The sequence below is a fragment of the Lagenorhynchus albirostris genome, chromosome 13 (genome assembly GCF_949774975.1).
Source record: "Lagenorhynchus albirostris chromosome 13, mLagAlb1.1, whole genome shotgun sequence".
Classification (NCBI taxonomy): Eukaryota; Metazoa; Chordata; class Mammalia; order Artiodactyla; family Delphinidae; genus Lagenorhynchus; species Lagenorhynchus albirostris.
This window is the reverse complement of record NC_083107.1, coordinates 30,717,316-30,734,900: the sequence shown is the minus strand read 5'-3', so window position 1 is coordinate 30,734,900 and position 17,585 is coordinate 30,717,316. Positions and strand designations below refer to the sequence as shown.

Here is a 17,585-nt window from a genome sequence, read left to right as displayed (position 1 = left end):
CCAATATGGAAGCAACCTAAGTGTCCATTGATAGATGAGTGGATAAATGTGATATGTATATACAAAGGAATATAACTCAGCAATAAAAAAGAATGGAATATTACCATTTGTGACAACACGAATGGACCTAGAGGTATCATGCTTAGTAAAATCAGTCAGATGGAGAAAGGCAAATACTACAATTTCACATATATGTGGAATCTGAAAAACAAAACAAGTGAACTAACATAACAAAACAGAAACAGACTCATAGATACAGAAAACAAACAGGTGGTTGCCATAGATAGGAGGTGTGGGGGGATGTGAGGGAGATTAAGAGGTTCAAACTTCCAGTTACAAAAAAAAGTAAGTCATGAGGATGAAATATACAGCATGAGGAATATAGTCAGTAGTATTTTAATAACTTTGCATGGTGACAGATCATCACTCAACCTGTGATCATTTTGTAATGTTAAAAAATATCAAATCACTATTCTGTGCACCTGGAACTAACAGTATTGTAGGTCAATTATACTTTAATTTAAAATAATAATTATTATTATTAGTTGTGGAAAATAAATAGATAAATAAAATACAAGCACTTTGACATTCTCCTCCCTCTGAGCCCCACCCCAAACTTTACAGGATACAGAGCATGTTTCTTTTTGCTTAGTTTTACTCTTAAAATTATTTACAGGACTCCTGTTGTAAAAGACCTGCTTGAAATTGATGATAATATGCATTTACACCCAAGCTCTTTTGGAGATAAATATTCCATATGAATGCAAAGAGTAATTCGTAGATAAAGGTGACGCAGAAGCATTCGCATTTATCTGAAATTGAAGGACCAAGCTTCTCCCCAGCTGGGGTGGATTTCAAGTGAATGGGAAGCAGCCTCTATCTCTGGAGAGGTGGCCTGGGGATTCAAAAGGCAGGCTCGAAGGGTGAGAAAGAAGACAATGGGAGATCCTCAGATAGGAGCACGAGAGGAGCAATTCCAGACAAGAGGGGCAAAAAGGAAGAGGTGTCAAACCAGGCTACAAATCTTCTGATAATCCAACACCTGGAATTAAGTACGGTGCGAATAAACTAGGGCCTGGTGGGGTTGGCTCAGCTATGTGGTCCTGCTGGCTAAAGACATCAAGCATGATACTATGGTCATTAGGGTGTAGCAAATGACCAAGGGACTATTTAAGTTCTGGTGGCAATAACTGTACTGTTGGGAGCGCCTTCACTGGGAACAATACTTACGATTGATGGGGTTGAGCTTAGGGAAAGTCCAGACAGACCCTGTTCAGTTCCTCTCATTCCAAATGGTGGCAAAGATGATGGACCTCAAGCCTTGGGTGAGTAAACCCAGCCTTAAAAGGAGTAATGTGGCTCCCAGCCATCTCTCCAGGAAGAGAAATTTTCTTTCCTGCTTCAAATAGGCATGTAAGTATTTGGTACAAATTCTCCTTTCTAACCCCACATCTGGCTGCCTTCTCCACTCTGTGCAGAATTGGATGTAATGAGCACCTCCTGGTGCTAATATGGACACACTGTCTGTGTCTGTGCAACATGTGTTCAGTTTCCGTGGTTTTGCATTGTGTGTTTCCATGAGGCTGAACAGACTTTCAGACTCATTCACATTTGTTTCTGCTCTGACGATGTAATCCCTGCTATGAGGAATAGACCTGCAGTGAGCTTGAGAAGAATTCCACATCTTACCTTTGTCAGACATTTCCATTTGCCCCATCAAAGCTACCAAAACAAATGCTAACTCCCAACAAACCCTGGCCACTACACATATTACTGGCTGAGAATACTGGTTCTCTTACCACTTTGATGTTTAGATCAGCATTTTTATAGGTTTTTCAATATTTGCTTTTAGGAGATTCTGAATATATTATTATTTTTATTTAATCTTGAACCATTAGTAAAAACAAAGAGATCCCATTCAGCACTATGTCCTGGACATAGTTTTGTTGCTTCTAATTAATAGTAACTGGTAACTGATTTAAAAAAATTTTTTTAAATTTCCTTAGCAAGTTAGGAATAGAAAAGAAGAAAAACTTCCTTAATCTGTTAACAGGTATCCACCAAAAAAACTACACAGATATTATACTTAATGTTGAAGTATTAGAGGTATTTCCTTTAAAATAGAAACAAGAAGGGATTCTAACCATCACCATTATTCTCCTAGCCAGTGCAATAACACGAACAAAAATTTTAAAGTAATTATAAAAATCAGGAAGAAAATAATTGTCATTATTTGCAGGCAATGTATTGGACTGCCTAAAAATTCCATAAGAATCAACTTTAAGATTACTAGAACTAATAAAGGAGGCCAGTGAGCTAGCCAGGGACATGACCAACACAGTCAATGATCATGACCAGTTAGAAAGCTGTCCATTCACAATAGAAAAAATATAAATTACACATTTATATTTTTAAAGTATATATAAATTATACATGAATATGTATATATATAATAACTAGAAATAAAGCTAACCAAAAAAATGTGCAGAACCTATAGGAAGACAACTATAAAACTTCATGACCTACATGTCTAAATGGGAAAACTTAATACTAAAAAGTTGTCAGATCTCCACTACATAGAAAAAGAGATTCCAGATGGATATTTTTTTTAAGAGAATGCAAGATAAGTGTTCTTGCTTCTAATTAATGGTAACTGTCCATTGGTAGTATTGTCCATGAATGGAAGGTTCTTCTTATCTTGCCAATCAGACAGGTCTCAACCCTCAGAGAAAAGCAAGAAAAGAGAGAAGAGAAGAATGGAAGGCAGGACAGAGTTACCTTCTCTATAGTCAAGGCAAGACTAAGCAGAGAAAAGTAGAAGTGTCCTCTCACCCCCTACACTCTGATACTAAAGTAGACTATACGATAGTGCAGCCCCTCCAGTAATAACTTATGCATATGGTGCCTGTCTCATAGTAGTCAATCAGTGTTAGCTGAGTGAATAAACGTACAAGTGAAGAATCTCAACATGTCCAATGTTTAAGCAAATCAACAACAGAAACAGAAGCTGTATCGGAGACAATGCTTCTTTTTAATTTATTTTATTTATTTGTTTGTTTTTGGCTGCATTGGTTCTTCGTTGCTGCGCATGGGCTTTTCTATAGTTGAGGCAAGCGGGGGCTACTCTTCACTGTGGTGCACAGGCTTCTCATTGTAGCGGCTTCTTTTGTTGCGGAGCACAGGCTCTAGGCACACGGGCTTCAGTAGTTGTGGTGCCCGGGCTCAGTAGTTGCAGTTCGTGGGCTCTAGAGCACAGTGTCAGTAGTTATGGCACTCGGACTTAGTTGCTCCGTGGCTTGTGGGATCTTCCCAGACCAGGGCTCGAATCCATGTCCCCTGCATTGACAGGCAGATTCTTAACCACTGTGCCACCAGGGAAGTTCCTCTAAGACAATGTTTACTTTCAAGAATCAGCAGTAATAGGGACTTCCCTGCTGGTGCAGTGCTTAAGAATCCACCTGCCAATGCAGGGGACAAGGGTTCGAGCCCTGGTCCAGGAGGATCCCACATGCCGCGGAGCAACTAAGCCCGTGTGCCACAACTACTGAGCCTGCGCTCTACCTGCAAGCCACAACTACCAAGCCCGCCTGCCTAGAGCCCATGCTCCACAACAAGAGAAGCCACCGCAATGAGTAGCCTACTCACCGCAACAAAGAGTAGTAGCCCCCGCTCGCCTCAACTAGAGAAAAGCCCACCGGCAGCAACGAAGAACCAACGTAGCCAAAAACAAATAAATAAAAAATAAATTTATACCAAAAAAAAAAGAATCAGCAGTGATAAAGAAGTTCTTATTTCCCCATTGCCTTTGAGCAAATATTCAAAGTGCGGACTCTCACTGGGTGGTATTGACTAAATTCCCATGAAAATTCATTAACTTCATCAGCAGACTGAATTACTTTTCAATGCATACACAATCTTCCACATTCTATGTCAGCTGAGGTCAAGTCCTTTTTGCAGTTGGCCTGGGAGGAAAAATAAAAGTAGATGCCAGGAATTTAGGGTATGTGCCAAAAGGGAGAAAAGGCGCCAGCACTGGCAGTCACCAGAAGAATCAGCTCCAGTTTGCCTTGTTTGTTTATCAAATGTCCCGTCACAGGACCAGATTCCCTGCCATTCTATGAATGCATATAGCAAGACTCAACAGTTGTGTCATGGTTCATTGAGGAAACAGCAAGAATTCCAGAATCAAGAGTCAAGCTGTTGTGATACCCATTAATGCATTCGTAAACAAAGAAGCTGTTTATCTGTAGATTTGTGTTCTGATATTTCACAACTGCCTGAGCAGGCTTTGTTCAGTCCATGATAAGTAGATCTCACCCTGGCTTGCTGAGCCTGCCATCTGTTAAATTCAGTCTCAACTACTGCAAATGTTGTTGCCTCTAGTAGATTACAAAAACTAACATTCACTTTCTTTTTCTTTCTTTTTCTTTTAATGAGCAGATAGTGCAGAGAGTTCCCATATATCCCCTCTTCCCTGAACAGTTTTCCCTGCGTTAGTGTAGTACATTGGTGACAAATTGATAAATCAATAGTAAGGTCCACAGTTTATATTAGAGTTCATTCTTTGTTCAGTTCTATAGACTTTGACAAATGCACATGTATCCATCATGTATCATACAGTATCATGCAGAATAGTTCCACCTCCCTAAAAATCCCCTGAGCTTCACTTCTTCATCCCTTCTCCTCTCTCCCCTTGAACACTGGAAACCTCTGATATTTTTCCTGTCTCCATAGTCTTGCCTTTTCCGAAATACCATGTAGCTGGAATCATACAGCACGTAGCCTCTTCGGATTGGCTTCTTTCACCTAGTAATATGCAGGTAAGGTTCCATGTTTTGCATTGCTTGATAGCTCATTTCTTTCTTTTTTTAAAATAAATTTATTTATTTTGTTTTATTTTTTGGCTGCGTTGGGTCTTTGTTGCTGCACGCGGGCTTTTCTCTGGTTGCCACGAGCAGGGGCTAATCTTCGTTGCGGTGCGCTGGCTTCTCATTGCGGTGGCTTCTCTTGTTGCAGAGCACGGGCTCTAGGTGCACAGGCTTCAGTAGTTTTGGCTCGCGGGCTCTAGAGCGCAGGCTCAGTAGTTGTGGCGCATGAGCTTAGTTGCTCCGTGGCATGTGGGATCTTCCGGGACAAGGGCTCAAACCCGTGTGCCCTGCATTGGCAGGCAGATTCTTAACCACAGCATCACCAGGGAAGCCCAGCTCATTTCTTTTCATTGCTGAATAATATTCCATTGTTTGGAGGTACTACAGCATGTTTATCCATTCAAGTGACACTGATGTTCACTTCTGACTGATTTGAACAGCTCGTAGAGAGGAATCAGTGGGATGGTTTTATGTTTTCCTTAAGATACTCTAAGGTTCTTTATGTGTGTTTATAAGATATGGGCCGGGGAGAGAGGGAATGAAAGTCACCCATTATTCCAAGACATAACCTCTTAAACAGTTTAGTTTATTTCCTTCCAGTCATTTTTTTATATATTCACATTTTAAAATGTTGAAGTCACATTATAAATACAATTTTTATCTTGTGTTTCTCACTTACCATTATGAAATTTTGTTGTGGATAGGGGTTCTCTGACAAGATCCCCTCCCCAAGGCTGACAAATGACATATGACCCCCAGCTGCTGGGAATATCAGCTGCTGACAGCTCACAGCTATGTCCCTCAGTAGGACTTGTTCTTGGCCTTGGCCAAGGTTATGCTCCCTCCCTGGGTGAGCCCATGGCCAATGACTGGCTGATGCATAAATACAGAGACCCTCTTGTCTCAAACTGGGAAAACTCAGAAGAACCATGTCAGCTCCAGAGATCCCTGTAGAGTCAGGTGAGGCCTCAGTGACAACTACGCTGCAAATCAGCTTCTCCCTCTATCCAATCCTTCCTTCTTTACTTTTAATCTGAGAACACTCCGCATATAGCTCATCAACTCTGTTTCAAGGGATCTAAGACAGTTGTCACCAGAAATGGTCTTAGGAAGCAGACTCTAACATTGGATTCTGTAGCTGGATATCTCACAGCAATCCCTTAGGCAATGAGTACCCTTTCACTGGTGGTAGTTGGAGCATGGAGAGCCCTTGGTGTGCTGTGGTGATGCAATTATTAAAACTTTCACAAATGGTAAAATTGGGATGGGATACTGATAGAGGAGGATCTTGATAGGGACAGAGTAAAGGGACAAAGTAGGTGATTAAGTAGTTAATCCCACTAAGGGATCATAAGTAAAATATATATATATATATGGGAGACCCCTGTAAGTTAACGATCACTCAAGAAAGCAGGTTTGCTTAACCGCAAAACCAAACAGGCTTGCCTAGCAACAAAACCATGCAAGAGAAGCATGAGACATGCCCCAAAACCATAAAACAATGGTGGAATGAGACCCACATCCTGCCCAGTGAGCTCAGTAGGTTAATGATTCCTAGGACATGCTACTCTGCTCACACTAAAAACAAAAATATAAGGTGACATTATACTGAAACCTGAGGTGATTTACCATATTTTAGTATATGCTACTGCCTTTTTGCTCATTTCCATTGCCCCATGACAGTCCCGGTTTGTCCATGTAGAGACAAGAAAACTCCCCTGCCCAACGGTGGAGGAGGAGCTGATGATGGAAGCTTCACGTCTACTCAAGAATGATGAAGGAGGGGCTTCCCTGGTGGCGCAGTGGTTGAGAGTCCGCCTGCCGATGCAGGGGACGCGGGTTCGTGCCCCGGTCCGGGAGGATCCCACGTGCCGCGGAGCGGCTGGGCCCGTGAGCCATGGCCGCTGAGCCTGCGCGTCCGGAGCCTGTGCTCCGCAACGGGAGAGGCCACAACAGAGAGAGGCCCGCATACCGCAAAAAAAAAAAAAAAAAAAAAGAATGATGAAGGAGGTGGTCTTCTCCCCCGCCCTATTCTTCCTTTGATTACAAAACTGTAGCCCACTAAGCTCTCAGGGCAGCACCGTCTTGCCTGGCCACTTGTAAGCCTCACAAGCATCCTATTCTAATAAAACACTTATCTATCACTTTGCCTCTCACTGAATTCTTTCTGCACTGAGACATAGAGAACCAGAGCGCCCAGAAATGCATTTCTGTGGGTTCATTCTGGTCATGTAAGGCCTTTGCTGAGAAATTCACGGATAGCCTTGTAGGGGGTTCCCTTGTAAGTTACAACCTTCTTTTCTCTTGCTGTTTTTAAGATTCTCTCTTTGATTTTGACAGCTTTATTACAATGGGTCTTAGAGAATATATCTTTACATCGACTTTGTTTGGGGACCTATTCACTTCATGAACTTGGATGTCCAAATCTCTCCCCACATTTGGAAAGTTCTCAGCCACTTTGTCTTTAAATAAGCTTTCCACACCCTTCTCCCTCTCTTCTTCTGAGACTCCCATAATTTGCAGATCATTTCTTCTGATGGTGGCCCAAAAATCATCCAGGCTTTCTTCAGTCTTTTTTAATTTTAAAAAAATTTTCCCCTCTGGATAATTCCATAGTTATTATCTTTTAATTCACAGATTTTTTTCTCTTTAATTCATTCTGCTGTTGATGCTCTCTATTGCATTTTTTATTTCATTCATTGTATTTTTGTTCTTTTTAATGATTTCTGTGTCTTTGTTAAACTTCTCATTTTGTTTGTGCATTGTTTTCCTGATTTTGTTAAACTGTCTTTCTGTGTTTTCTTGTAGCTCACTGAGCTTATTTAAAACAGCTCTTTTGACATCTTTATTGGGTAGATCTCCAGGTCTTGGGTTCAGTCACTGGAAGAATTATTGTGATCTTTTGGTGACATCAAATTTCCTTGATATTCATGTTCCTTGAAGGCTTGCATTGCTCTCTTTGCATCTGAAGTTGCTGTCACCCCCTCTGGTCTTCACTGACTGACTTCAGGAAAGAATTACCTTCCTTCAGCCCCACTAGGGATGCTGAGGTTTCCGCAGACTGGCTATGGATATTCCTGCTCTACCCTTATTGCTCCCTCTTGTGGCAGGATTCTTAAGCTTGTATGCCTACCCTCAATCTTGCAATACACCAGGCTGAGTGCTGACAGCCTCCCTTTTGCTCTCAGGACAGTACTAAACCTCAATTTTGTGTTCTCTCCCTGGCCAGGCAGTATGGTCCAGTTTTCTGTGTGCGCTCACTAGCCATCTGCCAAGGCTTGCTCATGCCACCATCACAGGTATGCACAGGGAGCTGACCCCAGGATGGGGAAGTGAGTGGGTGAGGCACCCAGAGCACTGGGGGTGCAACAGGCCAGCTGGGGTATCAGTGGATGAGGCATCCCCAGGGGCTCACTGGTGGGCTTCCTGACGGAGTCCCACAGTTAATAGGATGCAGTTAGCAGGATCCATGTCCCTTCAAGGCCCTCCAAGTCCTAGCTGCATCCCTCCCAGCTGCTCCCCCACTACCCCCACCTCCAGTCATTCAACTCATGACTGAGGACTCTGGATGGGTCAAAAGAGAAATGGACCTCTTTGGCAGCATCCCACATAGCGGGGGAGGCTGGGTGGTCACTCACTGTCTCACTTCCCACATGGGAGAAATTACAGTCTGAGGAGGGTTCTCACCAAGGTCTGCACGCCTATTATCTGATGCATGGATTAACAAGACTCCCCTGGACCTCTTGACAGATGGTGCTGGATCCCACATCTCCCACAAAGGTACTTTTTCCATAGATAGGTGCTAAATTGTTGTTGAGGGGGGTAATACAAGTGAAGGACATCTTGTTTGGCCATCTTGTTGACATCACTCGATAAATTTAATTTATCTAAACTTAGTCTACACACACTCCTATTTTAAACAATACAAAAACTTAGACTGTTTTCAATCTAATCAGCCCTTCCAAACATATTTTATTTTTGTTCAATATTTTACTTCTACTTGTTTTGTGATTTTTATACATCATTAGACATTAATTATTGTTTAACTCAATCATTGTTTGTTTAGATATTCACATATTTAATGATTTGTTTCATTCTTCTTGCAGTGGACTGTCCCTCAAATATTTTTGTGTACCCTAAGTGCATCTTCAGAATTTCCTTTAGTGTAAAATCTGTTTATTACAAAGGCTCTGATTTTTTCATTTGACCAAACAATGTTTTTATTTTTCCCTCTTTCCCTCTTGATAGTTTCACGATGTATGCAATTCTAGGTTGACAGTTACTATCTCTCAGAATACTGAAGATAATATTCCATTGTCCTCCAGATACCATTTTGGAGATATCCACTGTGAGTTCTGTAGTTCCTTTGTGTTAGTCTGTCTTTACATGTTGACTATTTTTAAGACCTCTCTGTAGTCTTTGGTATTCTTCAGTTCCACTACTATCTGTCTAAGGAAAATTTTGCTTATATTGCTGTAAATTCATTGAGCTCCTTAAGTCTGAAGTATGCACGTACGTTTCATCAATTCTGAAAATGTTTCAGTCATTATCTCTTCAAACTTTGCCTCTCTTTCATTCTCTCTGTCCTTCCTCCTAGAAGTCCAATTAGACGTAAGTTAGACCTCCTCACCCTGTCCTTCAGGCCTTTTAATCTGTCTTTCATATTTTCTACTGCTTTGTCTCTCTGTTATGCATTCTGGATAATTTCTTCAGATCTGTTTTCCTGTTCATGTTTTTATCACCTATATCTAATTTTCTCTTTAAATTTAAACCATCATTTGAGTTTTTTATTTCAATTATTATATTTGTTTTGCATAAAAATTCTATTTGATTGTTTTTCAAGTATGCCTGTTTAACTTTCATCATAACTTGTATCTTATATATATATATTTTTAACATCTTTATTGAAGTATAATTGCTTTACAATGGTGTGTTAGTTTCTGCTTTATAACAAAGTGAATCAGTTATACATTGTATCTTATATTTTTAATCACCACTTTTCTTTCTCTAAATATATTAAACATGCTTAAGTTACATTTTGTACTTGATAATTCCCATACCTAAAAACGATGTTGGCCTTATTCTGTGGTTTGTTGTTCCTGCTGGCTTTTCCTCAGAGTGCCTTGTCTCCTTAAATGCTTTTTGACGTTGTCTCTGAGCCCACATTCCTCTGAACTTTATTCATGGAAAACTTTGAGGTTTTTGTTTTGATTGCATTTCTCCAAAGAGGATTTAGTTTTGCTTCTTCCAAATTTCTGGAATCATTACCAATCCAGAACTATTTTAAAATAAATTTTGACCTAAAAGTGTTTAGAACCATGCAGGTAGTGTAAATTTGGGTTACAAACTTGAATGAGTCCCAGCTTATGGTTAGGAAGTCTCAAGAGAAAATTTTCTCCCTTAACCCAACACTGACAAGCAAGCTTCCTTGCTATGTCTATCTGTAAGGCAACGTACGTTTCTAGTTCATTCATATACTCTGTTGTCTTTTAGTGTCACAACTCCTTCTTTTGGCTTTTGCCTCCTGTTCACCCTACAGCATGTGATCATCAAAATGAAAGCTGGTCCTCATTAAAGAAACGACTGATTCCAGGGTTGGTACACAAAAAAATATGAGACTGGAACATTTTGTTATATCAGAAAGTAATAAATTGCTCCAAAAAAGATGGGAAGATATAAAAAAAATTAAATTATATAAAACAAAGGAACCAGAATGAAGGGATTCTCACAGCTCACATCTGGGAAAGTTTGACCTCATAATAAATGGTGATAGTGATAGAATAAAATTCATGTAAAGAAATAAGAATCCATGAGTTTATATTGAGATAGATTGCTATATGATAAAGATAGAGAGATAGAGGATAGACAGATAGATAATAGATAGACAGACGATAGATAGATACAGACAAAAAATAAAAAACCTTCCTTACAACAGAATGTTGACAAATAAATGCCGACCAGAAACAATAATATAATTAGCTAATCATTTGGCACCCACAATAGTAACAATTATTTCAGATAAGAATGAAAAGTAGATACGGAAACTAATGGGTAGAAGTATGACAAGAAACAGGATGTTTAGGTAGTCTCAAAATATTTCACCAGAGACACTTATTAATTACAAAAGGAAAAAGAGCAACTTTATAATGGAGAAACCTGGCAGATAGCACCTTCAGCAAGGAATCACAAATGAAAAATGGATATCATGTGCTTCTGTCTGTGATGCACTGAGAAGGACACATCATTTCTGTAACATCCTTGCCAAATACGTATAAGCTAAGTCCAATCATGAGGAAACATCAGACAAATACAAATTGAGGGAAATTTTACAAAATAACTGACGTATGCTCTTCAGAAATATCAAGACCATGGAAAGATAAACACTGTAGAACTGTTCCTGATTAAAGGAGACTAACAAGACAAAAAAAAACAAACACAGCCTGTGATCCTGGGTTGGATGTTGGATCAGAAGATTTTTGTTGTTATTGTTATAAAGGACTTTATTGGGACAACTAGAAAAATTTGAATGAGATCTATAGAACAGATGGTAATATTGTATTCCTGTTAATTTTATGACTTTGATCATTGTACTGTTGTTATGTAAGAGAATGTTCCTGTTTGTAAGGGAAATAGAGAGAGAGAGAGAGAGAGAGAGAAGGAGAAGGAGAAGAAGAGGAAGAAGGAGAAAAGGAGGAAGAATAGACAGACTGATATAGATGTTGATGTAGATATAAAGAGGGGGAAGGAAGAAGAAAGCAAAGGTGGTAAAATGTTAACCACATGAACAAATGGGAATCTGGGTGAAGAATATACTACAAGACTCTTTATGCCACTGTACCATTTGGAACATTTTTGTAGGTCTAAAATTATTTCAAAATAAAAAGTTTTAAAGAAATGAAAGCTGACAGACCAAGCTCAGATCCAGGACTGTAATCAGGGCCTGGGTGGGTCCAGATCCCCACTCTCGCCCATCTCTCAGAGGGAGGCTGTGCTGGAGCAGAGGGCAGCTGAGAACAACCAGCGCTGAAAGGACTCAGCATCAACAGAGCTAGGAAATGATGTGGACTGAGTGAGCCATGAGGCCAGGGACAATGACAGTGCAAGCAGACTCATCAACTCCAACAAGAATCACAAGAATATGCTGACTACAAACAACAGATTAGCAGAAGCTCTTGGAGAAACAATACTCTGTACAATAGTTTACAAGCTAACCAGTTTCTTATATTAACTTCAGATTTGGGGAAAGAAAGAGCAAATAAATCCATTGCCATTTAATGTGAACTCACTTGATTTATTAAGACTTGTTGAAACTCTCCCAATACATTTTTTTTTTTTTTTTGGCCCCGCAGCATGTGGGATCTTAGTTCCCCAACCAGGGATGGAACCCTGCCCCCTGCAGTGGAAGCGCGGAGTCTTAACCACTGGACCACCAGGGAAGTCCCTCTCTCAACATATATTGGTCTAAATTCTCTAGAACAGTGCTGTCTAGTGCAGTAGTCATCAGGTCTGTGAGGCTATTCTAATTTAAATTATTTAAAAAATAAATAAAAATTTAAAATTCAGTTCCTTAGGCTCATCAGCCACATTTCAAGTACTCAATAGTCACACGTGGTTAGTGGCTCATAGCTACTATACTGCACAGTATAGATACTGAACACTTCCATCACTACAGAAAATTCTGGACACTCTGTAAATCTGCAGAAAACATTGTACATTACTATTCCAGAAGCAGAAGAGCTCATCATTGATGAAGATAGCTGTGATTTTTTATTTCATTGTCTTTGACTCATGGTAAACAGGCAAAACATGGGAAATACTTTCAATAAAGCCCAAACATTCCACTTCCTGTTGAATTCAATACCAGGAGAGTTCTTTTTGCCAAAGAGGAGAGACTCATCCAGAAGAAATAGGAGTAATAAAGAACCTTGAGACTGTTGCAAACATTGTCGAGAAGATATTCCTATGTCCTCTCACTTTTTGGTTGACCCACATTTCTCCCCATCCTCCACCCCCACTCTGCACTATGGAAAATATTGTACATGTTTCATTCACTATAGAGAATGGTTTGGCAAGAAAGCCTTGACCAAGACAAATTTCCAACAATATAGTATTAACCAAGGAAGTAAGGAAATTGACCTAAACATCCAAATTAGGAGCTAAGGAGTTATAGCTCTGAGTTATTAAGACTGGAAGGGAATTGTGAGATACTAAACTTTCATAGCCTATGATCACTTCATGTCAGAGCTGACAAAGCCTGATTGCTCAATGCAAGCTGAAGTGAACATGTCTCCAATGGATATCTTCAATACATTCAAATGGAATCCAAAAATTAAAAAGAAATGCAGAGTTTAATACCACATATGCAACACTTGAAAGCATGCAAAATAATACCAGAGATTGTTTTTAATATAATATATGCAATAAAACATAAATATTTGCATGGTAATAATAAATACCAACTTCAAATAGTGGTTAGCTTTAAAGAGATAGGGAGGAGAAAACATCAGGAAGGGAGACGGAGAGCTTCAACTAGATATATTAATATTTTCTTTAAAAAATCTGGCGCAATTGCTGGGGAAGATGGCGGAAGAGTAAGACGCGGAGATCACCTTCCTCCCCACAGATACACCAGAAATACATCTACACGTAGAACAACTCCTACAGAACACCTACTGAACGCTGGCAGAAGACCTCAGACCTCCCAAAAGGCAAGAAACCCCCACCACCACCACCACGTACCTGGATAGGGCAAAAGAAAAAAGAATAAACAGAGACAAAAGGATAGGTATGGGACCTGCACCAGTGGGAGGGAGCTGTGAAGGAGGAAAGCTTTCCACACACTAGGAAGCCCCTTCGCGGGCGGAGACTGCGGGTGGCGGAGGGGGAAAGCTTCGGAGCCACAGAAGAAAACACAGCAACAGGGGTGCGGAGGGTAAAGCGGGGAGATTCCCCCACAGAGGATCAGTGCTGACCAGTACTCACCAGGCCGAGAGGCTTGTCTGCTCAGCCGCCGGGGCGGGCGGGGCTGGGAGTTGAGACTCGGGCTTCGGTCGGATCGCAGGGAGAGGACTGGGGTTGGCGGCGTGAACACAGCCTGCAGGGCGTTAGTGCGCCACGTTAGCCGGGAGGGAGTCCGGGAAAAAGTCTGGACCTGCCGAAGAGGCAAGAGACTTTTTCTTCCCTCTTTGTTTCCTGGTGCGCGAAGAGAGGGGATTAAGAGCGCTGCTTAAAGGAGCTCCAGAGACGGGCGCGAGCCGCAGCTAAAAGCGTGGACCCCAGAGACGGGCATGGGACGCTAAGGCTGCTGCTGCCGCCACCAAGAAGCCTGTGTGCGAGCACAGGTCACTATCCACACCCACCTTCCGGAGAGCCTGTGCAGCCCGCCACTGCCAGGGTCCCGGGATCCAAGGACAAGTCCCTCGGAAGAACGCACGGCACGCCTCAGGCTGGTGTAACGTCACTCCGGCCTCTGCCGCCGCAGGCCCGCCCCGCACTCCGTGCCCCTCCCACCCCCGGCCTGAGTGAGCGAGAGCCCGCGAATCAGCCGCTCCTTTAACCCCGTCCTGTCTGAGCGAAGAACAGACGCCCTCCTGCGACCTACACGCAGAGGCGGGGCCAAATCCAAAGCTGAGCCCCTGGGGGCTATGAGAACAAAGAAGAGAAAGGGAAATCTCTTCCAGCAGCCTCAGGGGCAGCGGATTAAAGCTCCACAATCAACTTGATATACCCTGCATCTGTGGAATACATGAATAGAAAACGAATCATCCCAAATTAAGGAGGTGGACTCTGAGAGGAAGATTTATGCTTTTTTTCCCCATTTCCTCTTTTTGTGAGTGTGTATGTGTATGCTTCTGTGTGAGATTTTGTCTGTATAGCTTTGCTTCCACCATTTGTCCTAGGGTTCTATCCGTCCGTTTTTGGGTTTTTTTTTTTAATTTTTTTTTTTCTCTTAAAAATTATTCATTTTATTTTAATAACTTTATATTTTATCTTTATTTTATTTCACTTTATCTTCTTTCTTTCTTTTGTTCCTTCCCTCCTTCCTTCCTTCCTCCCTCCCTCCCTCCCTCCTTTCTTTCTTTCTTTCTTTCTTTCTACTAATTCTTTCTTTCTACTTTATCTCCCTTTTATTCTGAGTCGTGTGGATGAAAGGCTCTTAGTGCTGCAGCCAGGAGTCAGTGCTGTGCCTCTGAGGTGGGAGAGCCAACTTCAGGACACTGGTCCACAAGAGACCTCCCAGCTCCACATAATATCAAATGGCGAAAATCTCCCAGAGATCTCCATCTCAACACCAACACCCAGCTTCACTCAACGACCAGCAAGCTGTAGTGCTGGACATCCTATGCCAAACAACTAGCAAGACAGGAACACAACCCCACCCATTAGCAGAAAGGCTGCCTAAAATCATAATAAGTCCACAGATACCCCAAAACACACCACCAGACGTCAACCTGCCCACCAGAAAGACAAGATCCAGCCTCATCCACCAGAACACAGGCACTAGTCCCCTCCACCAGGAAGCCTACACAACCCACTGAACCAACCTTAGCCACTGGGGACAGACACCAAAAACAACGGGAACTACGAACCTGCAGCCTGCAAAAAGGAGACCCCAAACACAGTAAGATAAGCAAAATGAGAAGACAGAAAAACACACAGCAGATGAAGGAGCAAGATAAAAACCCACCAGACCTAACAAATGAAGAAGAAATAGGCAGTCTACCTGAAAAAGAATTCAGAATAATGACAGTAAAGATGATCCAGAATCTTGGAAATAGAATAGACAAAATGCAAGACACATTTAACCAGGACCTAGAAGAACAAAAGATGAAACAAATGATGATAAATAACACCATAAATGAAATTAAAAATACTCTAGATGGGATCAATAGCAGAATAACTGAGGCAGAAGAACGGATAAGTGACCTGGAAGATAAATTAGTGGAAATAACTACTGCAGAGCAGAATAAAGAAAAAAGAATGAAAAGAACTGAGGACAGTCTCAGAGACCTCTGGGACAACATTAAATGCACCAACATTCGAATTATAGGGTTCCAGAAGCAGAAGAGAAAAAGAAAGGGACTGAGAAAATATTTGAAGAGATTATAGTTGAAAACTTCCCTAATATGGGAAAGGAAATAGTTACTCAAGTCCAGGAAGCACAGAGAGTCACATAGAGGATACATCCAAGGAGAAATACGCCAAGACACATATTAATCAAACTCTCAAAAATTAAATACAAAGAAAACATATTAAAAGCAGCAAGGGGAAAATAACACACAAGGGAATCCCCATAAGGTTAACTGCTGATCTTTCAGCAGAAACTCTGCAAGCCAGAAGGGACTGGCAGGACATACTTAAAGTGATGAAGGAGAAAAACCTGCAACCAAGATTACTCTACCCAGCAAGGATATCATTCAGATTTGATGGAGGAATTAAAGCCTTTACAGACAAGCAAAAGCTGACAGAGTTCAACACCAACAAACCAGCTTTACAACAACTGCTAAAGAACTTCTCTAGGCAAAAAAAAAAAAGAGAAGGAAAAGACCTACAATAACGAACCCAAAACAATTTAGAAAATGGGAATAGGAACATACATATCGATAGTTACCTTAAATGTAAATGGACTAAATGCTCCCACCAAAAGACACAGATTGGCTGAATGGATACAAAAACAAGACCCATATATTTGCTGTCTACAAGAGACCCACTTCAGACCTAGAGACACATACACACTGAAAGTAAGGGGATGGAAAAATATATTTCATGCAAATGGAAACCAAAAGAAAGCTGGAGTAGCAATTCTCATATCAGACAAAGTAGACTTTAAAATAAAGACTATCAGAAGAGACAAAGAAGGACACTACATAATGATCAAGGGATCGATCCAAGAAGAAGATATAACAATTGTAAATATTTATGCACCCAACATAGGAGCACCTCAATACATAAGGCAAATACTAACAGCCATAAAAGGGGAAATCAATGGTAACACATTCATAGTAGGGGACTTTAACACCCCACTTTCACCAATGGACAGATGATCCAAAATGAAAATAAATAAGCAATCACAAGCTTTAAATGATACATTAAACAAGATGGACTTAATTGATATTTATAGGACATTCCATCCAAAAACAACAGAATACACATTCTTCTCAAGTGCTCATGGAACATTCTCCAGGATAGATCATATCTTGGGTCACAAATCAAGCCTTGGTAAATTTAAGAAAATTGAAATTGTATCAAGTATCTTTTCTGACCACAATGCTATGAGACTAGATATCAATTACAGGAAAAGATCTGTAAAAAATACAAACACATGGAGGCTAAACAATACACTACTTAATAACGAAGTGATCACTGAAGAAATCAAAGAGAAAATTTAAAAATATCTAGAAACAAATGACAATGGAGACACGATGACCCAAAATCTATGGGATGCAGCAAAAGCAGTTCTAAGAGGGAAGTTTATAGCAATACAATTCTACCTTAAGAAACAGGAAACATCTCGAATAAACAACCTAACCTTGCACCTAAAGCAATTAGAGAAAGAAGAACAAAAAAACCCCAAAGTTAGCAGAAGGAAAGAAATCATAAAGATCAGATCAGAAATAAATGAAAAAGAAATGAAGGAAACGATAGCAAAGATCAATAAAACTAAAAGCTGGTTCTTTGAGAAGATAAACAGAATTGATAAACCATTAGCCAGACTCA

The 17,585-nt window shown here is 40.7% G+C and overlaps 1 pseudogene; it reads right to left on the bottom strand.

Annotated features, from left to right (window-relative positions):
* Positions 1-1,166: 1,166 nt before the first annotated feature.
* Positions 1,167-17,585, bottom strand: part of LOC132531255 (Golgi reassembly-stacking protein 2-like) — a 48,443-nt pseudogene continuing 32,024 nt past the window's right edge.